Source organism: Bos mutus, unplaced genomic scaffold, assembly GCF_027580195.1.
Source record: "Bos mutus isolate GX-2022 unplaced genomic scaffold, NWIPB_WYAK_1.1 CTG657, whole genome shotgun sequence".
NCBI lineage: Eukaryota > Metazoa > Chordata > Mammalia > Artiodactyla > Bovidae > Bos > Bos mutus.
In genome coordinates, this window is record NW_027220136.1 from 1 (window position 1) to 22589 (window position 22589).

The following is a 22589-nucleotide window of genomic DNA, read 5'->3' on the forward strand; positions in this document are numbered from 1 at the left end:
ACATATGACTTTTGTGCACTTTATTTCAAATCTCCATGACAAAACCCTAAGGCGTCCAGGAAGAAAGGAGTAGAGGGGCAGACAAAAGAGCAACCTTTCCCCTTGGTGCCATCTCAACCAGCTGCTTAGTTCCTTCATCTCAAGGACTATCATCTGGGCTTCTCTGGTTTGTCTGATTCTTGTTTCGGGACCGTTTCTAGTCACAAGGCTGTCAACAGTGGGGGTGGGGTGTGTGTGTGTGTGGGGGGGGGGAGCCCTTCTTTCCATTCCACATGAGACCCAGTGGACAATCCAGGCCCTGCCCACTGCATTGAGTGTGCAGCAACAATATCAACGGTAATGTCGGTGAACAATGCGTATTCCTGGAATCCACTCCGTTGGCTACTGACTGTGTGTGGTGGTGGTCTGGAACCTAGACCTGGAAGCTTTCTGGATGATTGCAAATGACACCAAAGTCTGAGGACGATGGAAGATCTTCACATTTCTGCAAGAGCCACACACCTCCAGAAGGAACCACAAGACTTGCCTGAAATGGTCAAGGTATAAGTATTGGCCTCAACGTTGGAAGGTCTCCACCTTTGCTATGGAAGTCAAACCATCTTTCTTTGAAATGAAAATGGAGCATACTGAACGTTCACATTCTTCTAGAGCATTTGAAAAGCCCTAACTTGTAGAAATCTGCTGTACGAGTTCCTTGAAAGCAAGAACCTCTATGTATGGATATGTCTTCATGCCTTAGATTGTGCCTCGAATATAGTGTACACATCAACCCAGGAAAGGAAAGAATTGAATCGCCAAATATACAAAGAGATCAAAAGTGCCGAGCCAAGTGACCCCTTGAGGCTTCCAAGAGCTTTTCTGTCTTTCACACACTAAGTAAATACTGAGCACCTACGATGAGCTAGGAGGCATGTAATAAGTTTCAGGGAATAGAAGGCGGAGAGAAGAAGACACAGAGTTCCTGCTTTCACTGAGACGACTCTAATGATACATCACAGGCAGATCCTTTGAGAACCTATAGAGGGCCTCTTCCCTCACCACAAAACCTGGGTGTCAGGGAAGGCTTTCCAGAGGCACCATTTCGTTGAGGTCCATAGGTTGAACCTAGGTAAACCAGGGTTGAGATGCAGGAAGAATTTCAGGCAGGGAAAATAGCATCTTGGAAGGCTATGTGACCAGGGAAACTTAGGACATTCAAGAAACGAAAAATGCCCTATGGGATGGAAGCCAAAGAGTGCAGAGGGCATTCCAGGCAAAAGACATCAGAGAAGAACGTGAGGAGCAAGCCTGAAGGGAAGTGGTCGTATCTTCAATATGCTGGGAAAATACGAGAGCCGTTGGAGCAGGGAGGTGACAGCATTGCATCTGCATTTCCAAAAGGTCATCTTGCTCCACGTCACTAATGATTGGAGAGGCTCAACTCCAAACTCCAAGGAGGGACCACTTCACATGAGTCCGACTGGGCCTCACTGCGATGTCTGTCAATAACCAATGCTGGAGAAGATGTGGAGCAAAGGGAACTCTCCTCCACGGTGAGTAGGAATGGGCGTGGGTAGAGCGGTATGGAAAAGAATATGGAGGTTCCCGAAGGAACTAAAAGTGGAAGTAGCCTATGGTCCAGCAGTCCGACTCCCAGGCAGAGATCCACCCACGGTATAAGTGAACAAGATAGATGCCCGTTTGGGCATCATCTATCTGCGCGTGCGCGCGCACACATGCGCATCTTGTGATCGCCTGCGAGGCAGGGGTGGGGCGGGGCGGGGGGCTCTGGCTGGAGTCGGTGCAAGCCCGGGATTGCCTGAGGCAAGCCAAAGGAGCCCCAGGTGGAGACGGGACTGCCGGTCGTCGGGTGTCCTGGAAGCCGAATGCGAATGCGGAGGGGCTCGCGGGCCGCGCGGAGGCAACCCAGGTCTGCAGCGGGAGTCGGGGCCCCGGCCACCCGCTCCCCGCGGCCCGGGAGGGGCTGGGGCTGCGGGGGATCCAAGAATCGGACGCGCGGCGGGGCTAAAGGACCTCTTCTGGTAGGCAAAAGCCTCGAGCACCCGGGATTCCCAGGTGGTCTCCCATCCAAGATACTAACCAGGCCCGACCCTGCTTAGCTTCCGAGATCAGACGAGATCGGGCGCCTTCAGGCTGATAGGGCCTGAGACGGTGGCGGTTGGCTCGGGGCGCCCTAAGAGCCTTGCGCTTCGCCTCCCTTTCGCTCTGCCCTGCAGGTCGGGCCAACGGGCCGCACCTCTCGTCGCGGGGCGTGCTGTACTTGAGCCGCACGACCCGCGACCGGACTCCAGCCTGCTGACGCCGGCCCGCCCCCCCGAACACCGCCAACACCAGACCAGCAAGCGCCTGGCCGGGCCCGGGGGCCCGAGGGGCTTCCAGGACCCCCCATTGACCGGGAGGGCGTGCGTGCGTGCGTGCGTGCGCGCGGGGCCTGGGGACTGGGCTGAGGGGTGCGGAGGTCTCGGCGCCCTCCCACCCGCGGCCACCCAGACCCGGCGCTGGCTGAGCCGGGCCTCCCCCCGATCCCATTCGCTGCTCAGGCCCGCGCGGCCCCGGAGGTGTCGGTCTTCGGCGCCCGCCGCCTCCCAACCCCCGCGGCCCAGGGGCCTCTGAACCTCCTGCGGGCCTAGGCGCAGCGAAACTTGAGCGCCCAACTTGCCCGGCACCTGTCCGGTGCCCAAACCCACCAGAAGCCAGGAGGCGCGGTCGACCGGGCGCCTCAGCCCCTCCCCTTCGCACTACCGAGGCCCCCCTTTGCCCCCACGCCAAGCCCTCGACCTTCCTGAGAGAGCAGACGAGCCACAGGCAGGCACACAGACAGACACACAGACACTCGTGACGCACCCACGCCAAGGGAGACAGCTGGCCTGCGCAAGCTCCTCAGCCAGAGCCAGAGCGCCTGGGAGAGGCCGGGGCCAGACGAACGGGCCGGCGGCTGGCTGTCAGGAGATACAGAGGCAGAAATACATGAAGATTCGAGACAGACTCCAAGACGGCAAGAGGAGATACACACACACACACACACACACACACACACACACACACACACACACACACTTGAGTGTGGTCTTTGGAAATACTTGTGTTCGTAGTTGCTGGGTTGAGCCCAACTTTAATACAACCCATGGACTGCGGCCCATCAGGCTCCTCTGTCCGTGGCATTTCCCAGGCGAGGATACTGGGAGTGGGTTGCCATTTCCTTCTCCGGCGGGATCTTCCCGACCCAGGGATCAAACCCCAGTCTCCTGCGCGCGGATGCCTTGCCATCTGAACCAGGACATTGCTCATTCCCTAGGCAAAATACAAAGAATAGAGCTCGTGTTCTACTAAATGGAAAGATGATTTCAAAAACAGAAGCTGTCCTTTGTTGGTATCTTTGAATCTTTTTGTTTTTTCGTTGATTTTTACTGTTAAGGCTAACTGAACAAGGCAAGAGAGAAACCCCAGAATTGAAAAGCAATTGACGGTTTTGAAAGAAACATGTGCAGGTGAAGCTCTCTTCCTTTTTGAGAGATGGTTAAATGCAAAATCTTGATTCAACACATATGACTTTTGTGCACTTTATTTCAAATCTCCATGACAAAACCCTAAGGCGTCCAGGAAGAAAGGAGTAGAGGGGGCAGACAAAAGAGCAACCTTTCCCCTTGGTGCCATCTCAACCAGCTGCTTAGTTCCTTCATCTCAAGGACTATCATCTGGGCTTCTCTGGTTTGTCTGATTCTTGTTTCGGGACCGTTTCTCGTCACAAGGCTGTCAACAGTGGGGTGGGGGGGTGTGTGTGTGTGTGGGGGGGGGGGGAGCCCTTCTTTCCATTCCACATGAGACCCAGTGGACAATCCAGGCCCTGCCCACTGCATTGAGTGTGCAGCAACAATATCAACGGTAATGCCGGTGAACAATGCGTATTCCTGGAATCCACTCCGTTGGCTACTGACTGTGTGTGGTGGTGGTCTGGAACCTAGACCTGGAAGCTTTCTGGATGATTGCAAATGACACCAAAGTCTGAGGACGATGGAAGATCTTCACATTTCTGCAAGAGCCACACACCTCCAGAAGGAACCACAAGACTTGCCTGAAATGGTCAAGGTATAAGTATTGGACTCAACGTTGGAAGGTCTCCACCTTTGCTATGGAAGTCAAACGATCTTTCTTTGAAATGAAAATGGAGCATACTGAACGTTCACATTCTTCTAGAGCATTTGAAAAGCCCTAACTTGTAGAAATCTGCTGTACGAGTTCCTTGAAAGCAAGAACCTCTATGTATGGATATGTCTTCATGCCTTAGATTGTGCCTCGAATATAGTGTACACATCAACCCAGGAAAGGAAAGAATTGAATCGCCAAATATACAAAGAGATCAAAAGTGCCGAGCCAAGTGACCCCTTGAGGCTTCCAAGAGCTTTTCTGTCTTTCACACACTAAGTAAATACTGAGCACCTACGATGAGCTAGGAGGCATGTAATAAGTTTCAGGAAATAGAAGGCGGAGAGAAGAAGACACAGAGTTCCTGCTTTCACTGAGACGACTCTAATGATACATCACAGGCAGATCCTTTGAGAACCTATAGAGGGGCCTCTTCCCTCACCACAAAACCTGGGTGTCAGGGAAGGCTTTCCAGAGGCACCATTTCGTTGAGGTCCATAGGTTGAACCTAGGTAAACCAGGGTTGAGATGCAGGAAGAATTTCAGGCAGGGAAAATAGCATCTTGGAAGGCTATGTGACCAGGGAAACTTAGGACATTCAAGAAACGAAAAATGCCCTATGGGATGGAAGCCAAAGAGTGCAGAGGGCATTCCAGGCAAAAGACATCAGAGAAGAACGTGAGGAGCAAGCCTGAAGGGAAGTGGTCGTATCTTCAATATGCTGGGAAAATACGAGAGCCGTTGGAGCAGGAGGTGACAGCATTGCATCTGCATTTCCAAAAGGTCATCTTGCTCCACGTCACTAATGATTGGAGAGGCTCAACTCCAAACTCCAAGGAGGGACCACTTCACATGAGTCCGACTGGGCCTCACTGCGATGTCTGTCAATAACCAATGCTGGAGAAGATGTGGAGCAAAGGGAACTCTCCTCCACGGTGAGTAGGAATGGGCGTGGGGAGAGCCGGTATGAAAAAAGAATATGGAGGTTCCCGAAGGAACTAAAAGTGGAAGTAGCCTATGGTCCAGCAGTCCGACTCCCAGGCAGAGATCCACCCACGGTATAAGTGAACAAGATAGATGCCCCGTTTGGGCACATCTATCTCTGCGCGGCGCGCGCACGCGCGCATCTTGCGATCGCCTGCGAGGCAGGGGTGGGGCGGGGGCTGGGGCTCTGGCTGGAGTCGGTGCAAGCCCGGGATTGCCTGAGGCAAGCCAAAGGAGCCCCAGGTGGAGACGGGACTGCCGGTCGTCGGGTGTCCTGGAAGCCGAATGCGAACGCGGAGGGGGCTCGCGGGCGCGCGGAGGCAACCCAGGTCTGCAGCGGGAGCGGGAGTCGGGCCCCGGCCACCCGCTCCCGGCCCGGGAGGGGCTGGGGCTGGGGGGGATCCAAGAATCGGGACGCGCGGCGGGGCTAAAGGACCTCTTCTGGTAGGCAAAAAGCCTCGAGCACCCGGGATTCCCAGGTGGTCTCCCATCCAAGATACTAACCAGGCCCGACCCTGCTTAGCTTCCGAGATCAGACGAGATCGGGCGCCTTCAGGCTGATAGGGCCTGAGACGGTGGCGGTTGGCTCGGGGCGCCCTAAGAGCCTTGCGCTTCGCCTCCCTTTCGCTCTGCCCTGCAGGTCGGGCCAACGGGCCGCACCTCTCGTCGCGGGGCGTGCTGTACTTGAGCCGCACGACCCGCGACCGGACTCCAGCCTGCTGACGCCGGCCCGCCCCCCCGAACACCGCCAACACCAGACCAGCAAGCGCCTGGCCGGGCCCGGGGGCCCGAGGGGCTTCCAGGACCCCCCATTGACCGGGAGGGCGTGCGTGCGTGCGTGCGCGCGGGGCCTGGGGGCTGGGCTGAGGGGTGCGGAGGTCTCGGCGCCCTCCCACCCGCGGCCACTCCAGACCCGGCCGCGCTCGCTGAGCCGGGCCTCCCCCCGATCCCATTCGCTGCTCAGGCCCGCGCGGCCCCGGAGGTGTCGGTCTTCGGCGCCCGCCGCCTCCCAACCCCCGCGGCCCAGGGGCCTCTGAACCTCCTGCGGGCCTAGGCGCAGCGAAACTTGAGCGCCCAACTTGCCCGGCACCTGTCCGGTGCCCAAACCCACCAGAAGCCAGGGAGGCGCGGTCGACCGGAGCGCCTCAGCCCCTCCCCTTCGCACTACCGAGGCCCCCCCTTTGCCCCCACGCCAAGCCCTCGACCTTCCTGAGAGAGCAGACGAGCCACAGGCAGGCACACAGACAGACACACAGACACTCGCACGCACCCACGCCAAGGGAGACAGCTGGCCTGCGCAAGCTCCTCAGCCAGAGCCAGAGCGCCTGGGAGAGGCGGGGGCCAGACGAACGGGCCGGCGGCTGGCTGTCAGGAGATACAGAGGCAGAAATACATGAAGATTCGAGACAGACTCCAAGACGGCAAGAGGAGACACACACACACACACACACACACACACACACACACACACACTTGAGTGTGGTCTTTGGAAATACTTGTGTTCGTAGTTGCTGGGTTGAGCCCAACTTTAATACAACCCATGGACTGCGGCCCATCAGGCTCCTCTGTCCGTGGCATTTCCCAGGCGAGGATACTGGGAGTGGGTTGCCATTTCCTTCTCGGCGGGATCTTCCCGACCCAGGGATCAAACCCCAGTCTCCCTGCGCGGATGCCTTGCCATCTGAACCAGGACATTGCTCATTCCTAGGCAAAATACAAAGAATAGAGCTCGTGTTCTACTAAATGGAAAGATGATTTCAAAAACAGAAGCTGTCCTTTGTTGGTATCTTTGAATCTTTATGTAGTTTTCGTTGATTTTTTTTACTGTTAAGGCTAACTGAACAAGGCAAGAGAGAAACCCCAGAATTGAAAAGCAATTGACGGTTTTGAAAGAAACATGTGCAGGTGAAGCTCTCTTCCTTTTTGAGAGATGGTTAAATGCAAAATCTTGATTCAACACATATGACTTTTGTGCACTTTATTTCAAATCTCCATGACAAAACCCTAAGGCGTCCAGGAAGAAAGGAGTAGAGGGGCAGACAAAAGAGCAACCTTTCCCCTTGGTGCCATCTCAACCAGCTGCTTAGTTCCTTCATCTCAAGGACTATCATCTGGGCTTCTCTGGTTTGTCTGATTCTTGTTTCGGGGACCGTTTCTCGTCACAAGGCTGTCAACAGTGGGGGTGGGGGGTGTGTGTGTGTGGGGGGGGGGGAGCCCTTCTTTCCATTCCACATGAGACCCAGTGGACAATCCAGGCCCTGCCCACTGCATTGAGTGTGCAGCAACAATATCAACGGTAATGCCGGTGAAGAATGCGTATTCCTGGAATCCACTCCGTTGGCTACTGACTGTGTGTGGTGGTGGTCTGGAACCTAGACCTGGAAGCTTTCTGGATGATTGCAAATGACACCAAAGTCTGAGGACGATGGAAGATCTTCACATTTCTGCAAGAGCCACACACCTCCAGAAGGAACCACAAGACTTGCCTGAAATGGTCAAGGTATAAGTATTGGACTCAACGTTGGAAGGTCTCCACCTTTGCTATGGAAGTCAAACGATCTTTCTTTGAAATGAAAATGGAGCATACTGAACGTTCACATTCTTCTAGAGCATTTGAAAAGCCCTAACTTGTAGAAATCTGCTGTACGAGTTCCTTGAAAGCAAGAACCTCTATGTATGGATATGTCTTCATGCCTTAGATTGTGCCTCGAATATAGTGTACACATCAACCCAGGAAAGGAAAGAATTGAATCGCCAAATATACAAAGAGATCAAAAGTGCCGAGCCAAGTGACCCCTTGAGGCTTCCAAGAGCTTTTCTGTCTTTCACACACTAAGTAAATACTGAGCACCTACGATGAGCTAGGAGGCATGTAATAAGTTTCAGGGAATAGAAGGCGGAGAGAAGAAGACACAGAGTTCCTGCTTTCACTGAGACGACTCTAATGATACATCACAGGCAGATCCTTTGAGAACCTATAGAGGGGCCTCTTCCCTCACCACAAAACCTGGGTGTCAGGAAGGCTTTCCAGAGGCACCATTTCGTTGAGGTCCATAGGTTGAACCTAGGTAAACCAGGGTTGAGATGCAGGAAGAATTTCAGGCAGGGAAAATAGCATCTTGGAAGGCTATGTGACCAGGGAAACTTAGGACATTCAAGAAACGAAAAATGCCCTATGGGATGGAAGCCAAAGAGTGCAGAGGGCATTCCAGGCAAAAGACATCAGAGAAGAACGTGAGGAGCAAGCCTGAAGGGAAGTGGTCGTATCTTCAATATGCTGGGAAAATACGAGAGCCGTTGGAGCAGGGAGGTGACAGCATTGCATCTGCATTTCCAAAAGGTCATCTTGCTCCACGTCACTAATGATTGGAGAGGCTCAACTCAAAACCAAGGAGGGACCACTTCACATGAGTCCGACTGGGCCTCACTGCGATGTCTGTCAATAACCAATGCTGGAGAAGATGTGGAGCAAAGGGAACTCTCCTCCACGGTGAGTAGGAATGGGCGTGGGGAGAGCCGGTATGGAAAAGAATATGGAGGTTCCCGAAGGAACTAAAAGTGGAAGTAGCCTATGGTCCAGCAGTCCGACTCCCAGGCAGAGATCCACCCACGGTATAAGTGAACAAGATAGATGCCCCGTTTGGGCACATATCTATCTCGCGCGTGTGCGCGCACACGCGCGATGCATGCGATCGCCTCGAGGCAGGGCAGGGGTGGGGGGGGGGGGCTCTGGCTGGAGTCGGTGCAAGCCCCGGGATTGCCTGAGGCAAGCCAAAGGAGCCCCAGGTGGAGACGGGACTGCCGGTCGTCGGGTGTCCTGGAAGCCGAATGCGAATGCGGAGGGGCTCGCGGGCCGCGCGGAGGCAACCCAGGTCTGCAGCGGAGTCGGGTCCGGGGCCCCGGCCACCCGCTCCCCGCGGCCGGGGGGGGGCTGGGGCTGCGGGGGATCCAAGAATCGGGACGCGCGGCGGGGCTAAAGGACCTCTTCTGGTAGCAAAAAGCCTCGAGCACCCGGGATTCCCAGGTGGTCTCCCATCCAAGATACTAACCAGGCCCGACCCTGCTTAGCTTCCGAGATCAGACGAGATCGGGCGCCTTCAGGCTGATAGGGCCTGAGAGACGGTGGCGGTTGGCTCGGGCGCCCTAAGAGCCTTGCGCGCCGCCTCCCTTTCGCTCTGCCCTGCAGGTCGGGCCAACGGGCCGCACCTCTCGTCGCGGGCATGCTGTACTTGAGCCGCACGACCCGCGACCGGACTCCAGCCTGCTGACGCCGCCCGCCCCCCCGAACACCGCCAACACCAGACCAGCAGCGCCTGGCGGGCCCGGGGCCCGAGGGGCTTCAGGACCCCCATTGACCGGGAGGGCGTGCGTGCGCGTGCGCGCGCGCGCGCAGGGGCCTGGGGGCTGGGCTGAGGGGTGCGGAGGTCTCGGCGCCTCCCACCCGCGGCCACTCCAGACCCGGCGCGCTCGCTGAGCGGGCCTCCCCCGATCCCATTCGCTGCTCAGGGCCCGCGCGGCCCCGGAGGTGTCGGTCTTCGGCGCCCGCCGCCTCAACCCCCCGCGGCCCAGGGGCCTCTGAACCTCCTGCGGGCCTAGGCGCAGCGAAACTTGAGCGCCCAACTTGCCCGGCACCTGTCCGGTGCCCAAACCCACCAGAAGCCAGGGAGGCGCGGTCGACCGGAGCGCCTCAGCCCCCCCCCCTTCGCACTACCGAGGCCCCCTTTGCCCCCACGCCAAGCCCTCGACCTTCCTGAGAGAGCAGACGAGCCACAGGCAGGCACACAGACAGACACACAGACACTCGCACGCACCCACGCCAAGGGGAGACAGCTGGCCTGCGCAAGCTCCTCAGCCAGAGCCAGAGCGCCTGGGAGAGGCGGGGCCAGACGAACGGCGGCGGCTGGGCTGGCTGTCAGGAGATACAGAGGCAGAAATACATGAAGATTCCGAGACAGACTCCAAGACGGCAAGAGAGAGAGAGACACACACACACACACACACACACACACACACACACACTTGAGTGTGGTCTTTGAAAAATACTTGTGTTCGTAGTTGCTGGGTTGAGCCCAACTTTAATACAACCCATGGACTGCGGCCCATCAGGCTCCTCTGTCCGTGGCATTTCCCAGGCGAGGATACTGGGAGTGGGTTGCCATTTCCTTCTCCGGCGGGATCTTCCCGACCCAGGGATCAAACCCCAGTCTCCTGCGCGGATGCCTTGCCATCTGAACCAGGACATTGCTCATTCCTAGGCAAAATACAAAGAATAGAGCTCGTGTTCTACTAAATGGAAAGATGATTTCAAAAACAGAAGCTGTCCTTTGTTGGTATCTTTGAATCTTTATGTAGTTTTTCGTTGATTTTTACTGTTAAGGCTAACTGAACAAGGCAAGAGAAACCCCCAGAATTGAAAAGCAATTGACGGTTTTGAAAGAAACATGTGCAGGTGAAGCTCTCTTCCTTTTTGAGAGATGGTTAAATGCAAAATCTTGATTCAACACATATGACTTTTGTGCACTTTATTTCAAATCTCCATGACAAAACCCTAAGGCGTCCAGGAAGAAAGGAGTAGAGGGCAGACAAAAGAGCAACCTTTCCCCTTGGTGCCATCTCAACCAGCTGCTTAGTTCCTTCATCTCAAGGACTATCATCTGGGCTTCTCTGGTTTGTCTGATTCTTGTTTCGGGACCGTTTCTCGTCACAAGGCTGTCAACAGTGGGGGGTGGGGGGTGTGTGTGTGGGGGGGGGGAGCCCTTCTTTCCATTCCACATGAGACCCAGTGGACAATCCAGGCCCTGCCCACTGCATTGAGTGTGCAGCAACAATATCAACGGTAATGCCGGTGAACAATGCGTATTCCTGGAATCCACTCCGTTGGCTACTGACTGTGTGTGGTGGTGGTTGGGAACCTAGACCTGGAAGCTTTCTGGATGATTGCAAATGACACCAAAGTCTGAGGACGATGGAAGATCTTCACATTTCTGCAAGAGCCACACACCTCCAGAAGGAACCACAAGACTTGCCTGAAATGGTCAAGGTATAAGTATTGGACTCAACGTTGGAAGGTCTCCACCTTTGCTATGGAAGTCAAACGATCTTTCTTTGAAATGAAAATGGAGCATACTGAACGTTCACATTCTTCTAGAGCATTTGAAAAGCCCTAACTTGTAGAAATCTGCTGTACGAGTTCCTTGAAAGCAAGAACCTCTATGTATGGATATGTCTTCATGCCTTAGATTGTGCCTCGAATATAGTGTACACATCAACCCAGGAAAGGAAAGAATTGAATCGCCAAATATACAAAGAGATCAAAAGTGCCGAGCCAAGTGACCCCTTGAGGCTTCCAAGAGCTTTTCTGTCTTTCACACACTAAGTAAATACTGAGCACCTACGATGAGCTAGGAGGCATGTAATAAGTTTCAGGAATAGAAGGCGGAGAGAAGAAGACACAGAGTTCCTGCTTTCACTGAGACGACTCTAATGATACATCACAGGCAGATCCTTTGAGAACCTATAGAGGGGCCTCTTCCTCACCACAAAACCTGGGTGGTGTCAGGAAGGCTTTCCAGAGGCACCATTTCGTTGAGGTCCATAGGTTGAACCTAGGTAAACCAGGGTTGAGATGCAGGAAGAATTTCAGGCAGGGAAAATAGCATCTTGGAAGGCTATGTGACCAGGGAAACTTAGGACATTCAAGAAACGAAAAAATGCCCTATGGGATGGAAGCCAAAGAGTGCAGAGGGCATTCCAGGCAAAAGACATCAGAGAAGAACGTGAGGAGCAAGCCTGAAGGGAAGTGGTCGTATCTTCAATATGCTGGGAAAATACGAGAGCCGTTGGAGCAGGGAGGTGACAGCATTGCATCTGCATTTCCAAAAGGTCATCTTGCTCCACGTCACTAATGATTGGAGAGGCTCAACTCCAAACTCCAAGGAGGGACCACTTCACATGAGTCCGACTGGGCCTCACTGCGATGTCTGTCAATAACCAATGCTGGAGAAGATGTGGAGCAAAGGGAACTCTCCTCCACGGTGAGTAGGAATGGGCGTGGGGAGAGCCGGTATGGAAAAGAATATGGAGGTTCCCGAAGGAACTAAAAGTGGAAGTAGCCTATGGTCCAGCAGTCCGACTCCCAGGCATAGATCCACCCACGGTATAAGTGAACAAGATAGATGCCCCGTTTGGGCACATCTATCTGTGCGTGCGCGCGCGCACACGCGCATGCGCGATCGCCTGCGAGGCAGGGGGTGGGGCGGGGGCCGGGGCTCTGGCTGGAGTCGGTGCAAGCCCCGGGATTGCCTGAGGCAAGCCAAAGGAGCCCCAGGTGGAGACGGGACTGCCGGTCGTCGGGTGTCCTGGAAGCCGAATGCGAATGCGGAGGGGCTCGCGGGCCGCGCGGAGGCAACCCAGGTCTGCAGCGGGAGTCGGGGCCCCGGCCACCCGCTCCCCGCGGCCCGGGAGGGGCTGGGGCTGCGGGGGGGATCCAAGAATCGGGACGCGCGGCGGGGGCTAAAGGACCTCTTCTGGTAGGCAAAAAGCCTCGAGCACCCGGGATTCCCAGGTGGTCTCCCATCCAAGATACTAACCAGGCCCGACCCTGCTTAGCTTCCGAGATCAGACGAGATCGGGCGCCTTCAGGCTGATACGGCCTGAGACGGTGGCGGTTGGCTCGGGGCGCCCTAAGAGCCTTGCGCTTCGCCTCCCTTTCGCTCTGCCCTGCAGGTCGGGCCAACGGGCCGCACCTCTCGTCGCGGGGCATGCTGTACTTGAGCCGCACGACCCGCGACCGGACTCCAGCCTGCTGACGCCGGCCCGCCCCCCCCCCCACCCCGAACACCGCCAACACCAGACCAGCAAGCGCCTGGCCGGGCCCGGGGGCCCGAGGGGCTTCCAGGACCCCCCATTGACCGGGAGGGCGTGCGTGCGCGCGCGCGCGGGGCGCTGGGCCTGGGGCTGGGCTGAGGGGTGCGGAGGTCTCGGCGCCCCCCCCCCGCGGCCACTCCAGACCGCCGCCGCGCGCTGAGCCGGGCGGGCCCCGATCCCATTCGCTGCTCAGGCCCGCGCGCCCCGGAGGTGTCGGTCTTCGGCGCCGCCGCCTCCCAACCCCCCCGCGGCCCAGGGGCCTCTGAACCTCCTGCGGGGCCTAGGCGCAGCGAAACTTGAGCGCCCAACTTGCCCGGCACCTGTCCGGTGCCCAAACCCACCAGAAGCCAGGGAGGCGCGGTCGACCGGAGCGCCTCAGCCCCTCCCTTCGCACTACGGCCCCCCCCTTTGCCCCCACGCCAAGCCCTCGACCTTCCTGAGAGAGCAGACGAGCCACAGGCAGGCACACAGACAGACACACAGACACACACGCACGCACCCACGCCAAGGGAGACAGCTGGCCTGCGCAAGCTCCTCAGCCAGAGCCAGAGCGCCTGGGAGAGGCCGGGGCCAGATTTAACGGCCGGGCGGCTGGCTGTCAGGAGATACAGAGGCAGAAATACATGAAGATTCCGAGACAGACTCCAAGACGGCAAGAGGAGACACACACACACACACACACACACACACACACACACACACACACTTGAGTGTGGTCTTGGAAATACTTGTGTTCGTAGTTGCTGGGTTGAGCCCAACTTTAATACAACCCATGGACTGCGGCCCATCAGGCTCCTCTGTCCGTGGCATTTCCCAGGCGAGGATACTGGGAGTGGGTTGCCATTTCCTTCTCGGCGGGATCTTCCCGACCCAGGATCAAACCCCAGTCTCCTGCTGCGCGGATGCCTTGCCATCTGAACCAGGACATTGCTAATTCCCTAGGCAAAATACAAAGAATAGAGCTCGTGTTCTACTAAATGGAAAGATGATTTCCAAAACAGAAGCTGTCCTTTGTTGGTATCTTTGAATCTTTATGTAGTTTTCGTTGATTTTTACTGTTAAGGCTAACTGAACAAGGCAAGAGAGAAACCCCAGAATTGAAAAGCAATTGACGGTTTTGGAAGAAACATGTGCAGGTGAAGCTCTCTTCCTTTTTGAGAGATGGTTAAATGCAAAATCTTGATTCAACACATATGACTTTTGTGCACTTTCTTTCAAATCTCCATGACAAAACCCTAAGGCGTCCAGGAAGAAAGGAGTAGAGGGGCAGACAAAAAGAGCAACCTTTCCCCTTGGTGCCATCTCAACCAGCTGCTTAGTTCCTTCATCTCAAGGACTATCATCTGGGCTTCTCTGGTTTGTCTGATTCTTGTTTCGGGACCGTTTCTAGTCACAAGGCTGTCAACAGTGGGGGGGGTGGTGTGTGTGTGGGGGGGGGGGAGCCCTTCTTTCCATTCCACATGAGACCCAGTGGACAATCCAGGCCCTGCCCACTGCATTGAGTGTGCAGCAACAATATCAACGGTAATGTCGGTGAACAATGCGTATTCCTGGAATCCACTCCGTTGGCTACTGACTGTGTGTGGTGGTGGTCTGGAACCTAGACCTGGAAGCTTTCTGGATGATTGCAAATGACACCAAAGTCTGAGGACGATGGAAGATCTTCACATTTCTGCAAGAGCCACACACCTCCAGAAGGAACCACAAGACTTGCCTGAAATGGTCAAGGTATAAGTATTGGACTCAACGTTGGAAGGTCTCCACCTTTGCTATGGAAGTCAAACGATCTTTCTTTGAAATGAAAATGGAGCATACTGAACGTTCACATTCTTCTAGAGCATTTGAAAAGCCCTAACTTGTAGAAATCTGCTGTACGAGTTCCTTGAAAGCAAGAACCTCTATGTATGGATATGTCTTCATGCCTTAGATTGTGCCTCGAATATAGTGTACCCATCAACCCAGGAAAGGAAAGAATTGAATCGCCAAATATACAAAGAGATCAAAAGTGCGAGCCAAGTGACCCCTTGAGGCTTCCAAGAGCTTTTCTGTCTTTCACACACTAAGTAAATACTGAGCACCTACGATGAGCTAGGAGGCATGTAATAAGTTTCAGGGAATAGAAGGCGAGAGAAGAAGACACAGAGTTCCTGCTTTCACTGAGACGACTCTAATGATACATCACAGGCAGATCCTTTGAGAACCTATAGAGGGGCCTCTTCCCTCACCACAAAACCTGGGTGTCAGGAAGGCTTTCCAGAGGCACCATTTCGTTGAGGTCCATAGGTTGAACCTAGGTAAACCAGGGTTGAGATGCAGGAAGAATTTCAGGCAGGGAAAATAGCATCTTGGAAGGCTATGTGACCAGGGAAACTTAGGACATTCAAGAAACGAAAAATGCCCTATGGGATGGAAGCCAAAGAGTGCAGAGGGCATTCCAGGCAAAAGACATCAGAGAAGAACGTGAGGAGCAAGCCTGAAGGGAAGTGGTCGTATCTTCAATATGCTGGGAAAATACGAGAGCCGTTGGAGCAGGGAGGTGACAGCATTGCATCTGCATTTCCAAAAGGTCATCTTGCTCCACGTCACTAATGATTGAGAGGCTCAACTCCAAACTCAAGGAGGGACCACTTCACATGAGTCCGACTGGGCCTCACTGCGATGTCTGTCAATAACCAATGCTGGAGAAGATGTGGAGCAAAGGGAACTCTCCTCCACGGTGAGTAGGAATGGGCGTGGGTAGAGCGGTATGGAAAAGAATATGGAGGTTCCCGAAGGAACTAAAAGTGGAAGTAGCCTATGGTCCAGCAGTCCGACTCCCAGGCATAGATCCACCCACGGTATAAGTGAACAAGATAGATGCCCCGTTTGGCACATCTATCTATCTGTGCGTGCGTGCATGCACGCGCGCATGCATGCGATCGCCTGCGAGGCAGGGGGGGGGGGGCGGGGGCGGGGCTCTGGCTGGAGTCGGTGCAAGCCCGGGATTGCCTGAGGCAAGCCAAAGGAGCCCCAGGTGGAGACGGGACTGCCGGTCGTCGGGTGTCCTGAAGCCGAATGCGAGGCGCGGAGGGGCTCGCGGGCCGCGCGGAGGCAACCCAGGTCTGCAGCGGGAGTCGGGAGTCGGGGCCCCGCCCCCCTCCCCCCGCGGCCGGGAGGGGCTGGGGCTGGGGGGGGGATCCAAGAATCGGACGCGCGGCGGGGCTAAAGGACCTCTTCTGGTAGGCAAAAGCCTCGAGCACCCGGGATTCCCAGGTGGTCTCCCATCCAAGATACTAACCAGGCCCGACCCTGCTTAGCTTCCGAGATCAGACGAGATCGGGCGCCTTCAGGCTGATAGGGCCTGAGACGGTGGCGGTTGGCTCGGGGCGCCCTAAGAGCTTGCGCGCGCCGCCTCCCTTTCGCTCTGCCCTGCAGGTCGGGCCAACGGGCGCGCACCTCTCGTCGCGGGGCGTGCTGTACTTGAGCCGCACGACCCGCGACCGGACTCCAGCCTGCTGACGCCGCCCCCCCCCCACCCCGAACACCGCCAACACCAGACCAGCAAGCGCCTGGCCGGGCCCGGGGGCCCGAGGGGCTTCAGGACCCCCATTGACCGGGGCGTGCGTGCGCGCGTGCGTGCGCGCGCGCGCGGGGCCTGGGGCTGGGCTGAGGGGTGCGGAGGTCTCGGCGCCCTCCCACCCGCCGCCACTCCAGACCCCGGCGCGCTCGCTGGGCGGGCCTCCCCCCCCCATCCCATTCGCTGCTCAGCCCGCGCGGCCCCGGAGGTGTCGGTCTTCGGCGCCCGCCGCCTCCCACCCCCCGCGGCCCAGGGGCCTCTGAACCCTCCTGCGGGCCTAGGCGCAGCGAAACTTGAGCGCCCAACTTGCCCGGCACCTGTCCGGTGCCCAAACCCACCAGAAGCCAGGGAGGCGCGGTCGACCGGAGCGCCTCAGCCCCTCCCCCTTCGCACTACCGAGCCCCCCCTTTGCCCCCCCACCCAGGCCTCGACCTTCCTGAGAGAGCAGACCAGCCACAGGCAGGCACACACAGACAGACACACAGACACACACGCACGCACCCACGCCAAGGGAGAGACAGCTGGCCTCTGCAAGCTCAGCCAGCCAGAGCCAGAGCCTGGGAGAGGCGGGCCAGGCCAGACAGAACGGGCGGCGGCTGGCTGTCAGGAGATACAGAGGCAGAAATACATGAAGATTTCCGAGACAGACTCCAAGACGGCAAGCAAGAGGAGACACACACACACACACACACACACACACACACACACACTTGAGTGTGGTCTTTGGAAATACTTGTGTTCGTAGTTGCTGGGTTGAGCCCAACTTTAATACAACCCATGGACTGCGGCCCATCAGGCTCCTCTGTCCGTGGCATTTCCCAGGCGAGGATACTGGGAGTGGGTTGCCATTTTCCTTCTCCGGGGATCTTCCCGACCCAGGGATCAAACCCCAGTCTCCTGCGGGCGGATGCCTTGCCATCTGAACCAGGACATTGCTAATTCCCTAGGCAAAATACAAAGAATAGAGCTCGTGTTCTACTAAATGGAAAGATGATTTCAGAAACAGAAGCTGTCCTTTGTTGGTATCTTTGAATCTTTATGTAGTTTTCTTTGATTTTTTTACTGTTAAGGCTAACTGAACAAGGCAAGAGAGAAACCCCAGAATTGAAAAGCAAGTTGACGTTTTTGAAAGAAACATGTGCAGGTGAAGCTCTCTTCCTTTTTTTTGAGAGATGGTTAAATGCAAAATCTTGATTCAACACATATGACTTTTGTGCACTTTATTTCAAATCTCCATGACAAAACCCTAAGGCGTCCAGGAAGAAAGGAGTAGAGGGCAGACAAAAAGAGCAACCTTTCCCCTTGGTGCCATCTCAACCAGCTGCTTAGTTCCTTCATCTCAAGGACTATCATCTGGGCTTCTCTGGTTTGTCTGATTCTTGTTTTGGGGACCGTTTCTATTCACAAGGCTGTCAACAGGGGGTGGTGGGGGTGTGTGTGGGGGGGGGGGAGCCCTTCTTTCCATTCCACATGAGACCCAGTGGACAATCCAGGCCCTGCCCACTGCATTGAGTGTGCAGCAACAGTATCAACGGTGATGCTGGTTAACAACTCATATTCCTGGAATCCACTCCGTTGGCTACTGACTGTGTGTGGTGGTGGTCTGGAGACCTGGAAGCTTTCTTGATGATTAAAATGACAGCAAAGTCTGAGCACATTGGAAAATCTTCACATTTCTGCAAGTGCCACACACCTCCAGAAGGAACCACAAGACTTGCCTGAAATGGTCAAGGTATAAGTATTGGACTCAACGTTGGAAGGTCTCCACCTTTGCTATGGAAGTCAAACGATTTTTCTTTGAAGTGAAAATGGATCATACTGAACGTTCACGTACTTCTAGAGCATTTGAAAAGCCCTAACTTGTAGAAATCTGCTGTACGAGTTCCTTGAAAGCAAGAACCTATATTTATGGATCTGTCTTAATGCCTTATATTTTGCCTTGATTATAGTGTACACATCAACCCAGGAAAGAAAGAATTCAATCGCCAAATATACAAGGAGATCAAAAGTGCCGAGCCAAGTGACAACTTGAGGCCTCCAAGATCTTTTCTGTCTTTCACACACTAAGTAAATACTGAGCACCTACGATGAGCTAGGAGGCGTGTAATAAATTTCTGGAAATAGAATGCGGAGAGAAGAAGACACAGAGTTCCTGCTTTCACTGAGAGGAATTTAATGATACATCACAGCCAGATCCTTTGAAAACTTATAGTGGGACCTCTTCCCTCACCAAAACCTGGGTGTCAGCAAAGGCTTTTCAGAGTAACAATTGATTTGAGATCCGTAGGTTGAACCTAAGTAAACCAGGGTTAAAATGCAGGAAGAATTTCACGCAGGGAAAATAGCATCTTGGAAGGCTATGTGACCAGGGAAACTTAGGACATTCTAGAAATGAAAAATGCCCTATGGGACAGAATCCAAAAAGTGCAGAGGGCATTCCAGTGAAAAGACATCAGAGACAAACTTCGGGAACAAGCAATGAAGGAATGTGATCATATATTCAATATGATGAGAAAATCCAAGAGTAGTTGTGGCAGGGAGGTGATAGAATTGCATCTGCATTTCCAAAAGTTCATCTTGCTCCATAACACTGATGATTGAAGCGACTCAACTGCAAATTACAAGGAGGGACCACTTCCTTGAATCCGAATGGTCCTCATTGCAAAGTCTGTCAATAACAAATGCTAGCGAAGATGTGGACCAAAGGGAACTCTACTCCACATGCAGATTGTGTGGGTGAATTCTCTAAGAAATTACGGGAAGAAGTGCTCCATCTTGTTTATTGCATTGTGTTTAGGGGAACTAATTTGGAATTAGTGGAGCCCATTTCTCAGTATATTATTTCCAAACTAGGCAACTATAATTACAGTCTGATAAGATATAACTCAAATAACTTCTGAATGTTAATGTATTTTGAAAGAGGAAATAATCTTGCAAGAGAAATATAGACAAACAGGAAAAGCATAGTTGTCAATATATTAACCTAGAGATGCTTCAAATATTGTTTAAGAAATATGAAAGTTTCATGGAGTATTTCACATGAAGGAATTATTTCCTCTTAAAAGTCAAAAGGGCTTCCCTGGTGGCTCAGAGGTTAAAGCATCTGCCTGCAATGCAGAAGACCTGGGTTTGATCCCTGAGTCAGAAAGATCCCTGGAGAAGGAAATGGCAACCCACTCCAGTATTCTTGCCCAGAGAATCCCATGGATGGAGGAGCCTGGTGGTCTACAGTCCACGGGGTCGCAAAGAATCAGATACTACTGAGCAACTTAACTAACTTAAAAGTCAAAAGGATTATGAGTCCACTCATAAAAATGATTTGTTCTTCAGTTTTATCATGAATTACCTGACTAAAGGATGATTATTTATTGTATTATTCCTTCAAAATTATAGCACATTGTTCACTTTCCAGATTTTTATTTAATTGATATTTATTTAACATTGACTCTGTGCCAGCACTGCAAAACCCACCACACACCCTACACCAATTTTGTGATTTCATTAGAAACCACTTAATCAAAGCAAATTCTATAGTTACCTCTATTTTACATCCTAAATTGGCACATTATATGTCACCCTACTTAACACTATTAAGATTATCTCTTTTTTTAAAATTCTTGATAAATATAATTCCTTGCTTCCTCACAAAATAATTTAAATTATATAAAAACTGGAACTTTGTCTAATTTATCACTGTATTCTTAGCTCTTAGAAGAATATTAGTACTAGATAGTCAAAGACTCGTATTAAATGAAAATGATTTCAGTGGGTCTCAAAATAACTTGTCTTTAAAAGGCATTGGTGCCATTTAAAGTAGATATTAGGTTTCCATTTTCTCATCAATGATTCGTTTCATTGGTTTTGTCATTTCAGATCATTTTCTTGAACATCAGATCATGGAAGATAGAAATAATGTTACTGAATTTATCCTCTTAGAACTTTCTATGGACAAGAAAGTCCAGATCCTCTGCTTTTTATTTTTCTTATTCTGTTACCTGGCTATTTGGTTGGGGAATTTGATCATTGTGATTTCTATTACATGCAGTCAGCTAATCACCCAGCCCATGTACTTCTTCCTTAACTGCCTTGCACTCTCAGACCTCTTCTACACCTCCACTGTGACACCCAAACTCATGACTGACTTACTGATGGAGAAAAAGGCCATTTCCTATAAAAAAAACTGCATGACACAGCTTTTTTTCACCACCCACTTTTTTGGGGGATTGAGGTCTTCACCCTCACAGGGATGGCCTGTGACTGCTATGTGGCCGTCAGCAAACCTCTCCACGACGCCATCACCATGAACAGGCAAAAACGTCACTCAATTCTCATAGCGTCGTGTGCAGGGGGACTTCTTCATTCTCTTGGTCTCTTTCTTCTTGCGATTGTTTGACCTTTCTGTGGCCCCAGTGAAATAGATCACTATTTCCGTGATGCATATCTTTTGTTGAAACTAGCCTGCACTGATACACACAAAATTGGCTTTTTGTCATTGCCAGTTCTGGCTTGATGGGATGGTGCTCTTTGTGGTTTTGATGGCCTCCTACACTTTGATTCTGTATAATGTGTGCACATATTCTGCAGAAAGCCACCATAAAGCACTTTCCACCTGTAGTTCCCACATCACAGTCCGTGATCCTCTTTTTCACACCTGTCATCTTTGTTTACATTAGACCTGCCACAACATTACCAGAAGATAAAGTGTTTACGCTCTTCTACACAATTATTGTCCCCATGCTCAACCCGCTTATCTACACACTTAGAAACATGGAGATGAAAAATTCCATAAGAAGAGTTTGGTGCAATAAAAGGTTCTGGGAAGGGAGCTTAATGATCTGAAGGTCATTCGTCTGACTCCAGTGACTGTCTTCTCATCACTCCCTCTGTTGCTGATTCTCTCCTGCTAATGGGAAAATCAGTCAGAATGTGTAAAAGCCAAGCCTCCAACAACAGCTTGCCTTCAGTGGTTCCTTCTTTATTTTCCTCTCAATGTGTTTTCCTTGATTTCACTTTTCACTAATAATCCCCTTTGTTTAAAAAAAAAAAAAAAAAAAAAAGAAAAGAAAAGAAAACTTTTTACAGAGTAAAAACACAGTGAAAAGTCTGGAGGGAGAGTGATCCTGCCTGTATTGAAGGCTAAACCTGGGGGAGACTTCGCTCTCAAAATACTTGGCCTCAAGGTATAAAAGGTAATAATATGTTAAAAGGTAAAAGACAGTTGAAGAATCCACCTGCTAATGCAGGAGACACAGGTTCAATCCTTGGGCCAGGAAGATCCTCTGGAGAAGGAAATGGCTACCCACTCCAGTGTTTTTGCCTGGGAAATCCCATGGAGAGAGGAATCTGGTGGGCTACAGCCCATGGGGATGCAAAACAGCTGGACATGATTCAGCGACTAAACAAAACAAAAAAAAAGGCAGTTATAGGAAAATAAGAACAATCACATACTGCAAACTCCTTTCAGAACTATATACCTAGCCTGTATCCTACAACTCTAGATTTCTTTTAATCAAGTACCTAGAGATCTTTTTGTGTGTATTTTGTGAACTGTGATTATTTTACTTAAGTGAAAAGAATATATAGATCTAAATACAACATAGTGTAAAGTCCAGCCTTATAGTCTACATGGCAAGTCTTACAGTCTGAAAAAAGCAAGTCACTGTGTGATGTTTGTGAAGTAACATTTGTATTGGGAAAATATTGAAAAAATATATATATATATATATATATATATATATATATATATATATATATATATATACAAACTCTTGCTATTTTAACTGGGTTTGACATTAAGTATACATGATCAAGGAATAAATAAACTACAACTGACTTTGCTACAAAAAAGAAGAAAATATAAATCCTTTAGTTCCTCAAAATAGATGATTTATCTCAAAGTAAAAGACTTTCACTTACTATCTAAATCCAAGTGTAGAATAATCCTAAAATAATATTTGACAAAATATAGATCAGACTCAGTGATGGGAATATATATATATTCTGCTGCTGTGCTTAGGTGTTTCTGACTCTGTGGCCACAT

General features: G+C 52.3%; 6 pseudogenes; 1 reads left to right on the forward strand and 5 right to left on the reverse strand.

Moving 5' to 3' along the window:
- Positions 1 to 2030: 2030 nt before the first annotated feature.
- Positions 2031 to 2150, reverse strand: LOC138987093 (5S ribosomal RNA; annotated as a pseudogene).
- Positions 2151 to 5581: 3431 nt separating this feature from the next.
- LOC138987094 (5S ribosomal RNA) lies at positions 5582 to 5701 on the reverse strand (annotated as a pseudogene).
- A 3425-nt stretch (positions 5702 to 9126) lies between these two features.
- Positions 9127 to 9246, reverse strand: LOC138987091 (5S ribosomal RNA; annotated as a pseudogene).
- A 3420-nt stretch (positions 9247 to 12666) lies between these two features.
- On the reverse strand, positions 12667 to 12786 carry LOC138987092 (5S ribosomal RNA; annotated as a pseudogene).
- A 3434-nt stretch (positions 12787 to 16220) lies between these two features.
- LOC138987095 (5S ribosomal RNA) lies at positions 16221 to 16340 on the reverse strand (annotated as a pseudogene).
- A 3735-nt stretch (positions 16341 to 20075) lies between these two features.
- LOC138987089 (olfactory receptor 4P4-like) lies at positions 20076 to 21947 on the forward strand (annotated as a pseudogene).
- The last annotated feature ends 642 nt before the right edge of the window (positions 21948 to 22589 follow it).